Source organism: Petromyzon marinus, unplaced genomic scaffold (assembly GCF_048934315.1).
Source record: "Petromyzon marinus isolate PM22_M1 ecotype Great Lakes invasive population unplaced genomic scaffold, UKy_Petmar_22M1.pri1.0 PM_G_Scaffold_29, whole genome shotgun sequence".
Taxonomy (NCBI): domain Eukaryota; kingdom Metazoa; phylum Chordata; class Hyperoartia; order Petromyzontiformes; family Petromyzontidae; genus Petromyzon; species Petromyzon marinus.
In genome coordinates, this window is record NW_027422861.1 from 2,507,501 (window position 1) to 2,510,000 (window position 2,500).

The 2,500-nt window shown below is 47.5% G+C and overlaps 1 pseudogene; it reads left to right on the forward strand.

Annotated features, from left to right (window-relative positions):
- LOC142914929 (28S ribosomal RNA) overlaps positions 1–2,500 on the forward strand; it is a 10,622-nt pseudogene that overhangs the window by 3,875 nt on the left and 4,247 nt on the right.

Sequence of the window (2,500 nt, forward strand, 5' to 3'; positions counted from 1 at the left end):
ATCATTGCTGAAGCGCTTGGGACTAAGACCAACAAGCAAGTCTCTGACAAGAGACGGGACCGAAGTAAAAAGACAGGGGCCCCCATGTCAGACAGCTTACATTTTTCTTCTAGGCCTCTTGAGACATTGTCTCCCCCACCAAATGTAACAACGGGGACTTCATCCATACTCGCTCAAGCAGCTGAGCGGCTTACGAATGAGAATTCTGGGACCCTGGAAAAGCCTGCAATGGAGGCAATAAAGGCTTGGCTTAACGGCGAGGGCCAACATGATGCCCTCGTAGAAACTGCCACAGCATTGATGCTTTGTCCGATGAGATTGGTGAAAAACAAAGGCAAACGTTCAAAACCCGAGAACGACATTATTAAACCCAGGATATTACCCACACGATCTTGGATGAAGAAGAGAGCGGAAAAACGAGGAAGCTTCATGAAGCACCAGAAGCTCTTCTTTAAGAACCGCTCTCTTCTTGCGTCCTTAGTCCTGGATGGCACTGAACGTCATGAATGCCGAATCCCGAACGCAGATGTATATCGTTTTTACTGCGAAAAATGGGAGAAGGTGTTGCCATTCAATGGCCTGGGCCAATTTAAGTCATCAGGTGTTGCAAATAACGAATACTTTGAGCCCCTAATTTCGGTGGAGGAAGTTCAGACTGCCATACGGGCCATTAAACCAACGTCAGCAGCTGGGCCAGATGGCCTAACAAGGGCTGCAATCTGTGCTGCCGACCCCGAGGGTCGGACACTGACAGCCCTATTTAATGCATGGATGATTACAGGAATTATTCCCAAAGAGTTGAAAAAGAATAGGACGATTCTTATTCCTAAGGTTATGGATGATGAAAAGCTGAAAGAATTGGGGAACTGGAGACCAATAACGATTGGTTCAATGATTCTGAGATTATTTTCCAGAATAATGACTGCACGTCTTGCTCGTGCTTGTCCCTTAAACCCAAGGCAGCGTGGTTTTATAGCGGCATCTGGCTGCTCTGAAAATCTTAAGGTGCTACAGGACCTTATGAGACACGCTAAGAAATTGCACAGGCCGTTGGCTGTCATGTTCATCGACATAGCGAAAGCTTTTGACTCGGTTTCGCATGCTCATATTTTATGGGTGTTAAGGCACAAGAAAGTAGATGAACACGTGGTGGGCATCATCCAGAACGCCTACGATCGGTGTACGACCTCGTTCAAAAGCAATGGCGAGTCGACTCGAGAAATTAGCATACGTGTTGGTGTCAAACAGGGTGACCCCATGTCACCCCTGCTCTTCAATCTTGCCATGGACCCTTTGATATGCACCCTAGAGTCACACGGAGTTGGGTACTCCATTGATACCGACCACGTGACAGCTCTTGCGTTTGCTGATGATTTGGTGTTGGTGAGCGAATCTTGGGTTGGTATGGCCGCCAATCTAGCGATCTTGGAATCATTTTGTGGGCTATCGGGATTGGAGGTTCAGGCCAGAAAGTGCCAGGGCTTCATGATAAGCCCAACCAAAGATTCATATACGGTGAACAACTGCGACCCATGGACTATCAAAAATAAAGATGTCCATATGATCCAACCTGATGAATCAACTAAATACCTTGGTCTGAAAATTGGCCCTTGGACTGGCACTATACAGCCTGATCTACATTGTCAGCTAAAGACATGGATCTCGAAAATCGATGAGGCGCCTCTGAAGCCAACTCAGAAGGTTGAACTACTCAATGCCTATGCCCTACCCAGATTGTTATATCCTGCAGACCACTCGGACTGCAAGCAATCAACTCTCCGTGGGTTGGACCAAGAGATTAGAAAGGCGGTAAAAGGATGGCTCCACCTTCCCGCTTCAACTTGTGATGGACTGTTATATGCCAGAGCCCGAGACGGAGGCCTTGCCATCTTGAAACTGGAAAAAACAATCCCTTCGGTTCAAGTTAGAAGGCTGCAACGTATAGCAAACTCGTCCGATGCTATCACCCGTAATATTGTGTCCTCGCATGGTATGGAGGAAGAATACCGTAATTTGTGGGTACGAGCAGGGGGTGACAGTGATGCAATCCCAACATTCGTTCTCAGGGACTCGGTGTCAAAAGAACCTGTATATCCGAGACCCTGCGATTGGAGGGAGCATGAATTTCAGAGATGGTGCGAAAAGCCGGTTCAAGGAAGGGGCATTGTAAACTTTGCGCATGATAGAATCAGTAATGCTTGGTTGAGGCCATGGTGCGGCTTTAAACAATGCTTCTTTATCGCAGCACTACAACTAAGGGCAAATATTTACCCAACAAGAGAAAGCTTGAACAGAGGCAGAGATGGGGCCTTACGTTCCTGCAGGAAATGCTCTGCCAGACTCGAGTCCCTTTCGCACATTCTCGGTCAATGTCCTGCAGTACAGAAAGCAAGAATTGCGCGACATAACAAGATCAGTAACATTCTGGCAGACGAAGCGGCTAGATTGGGCTGGTCTGTATACAAAGAGCCACGGTTCATATCCGAGACGGGAGAGATGA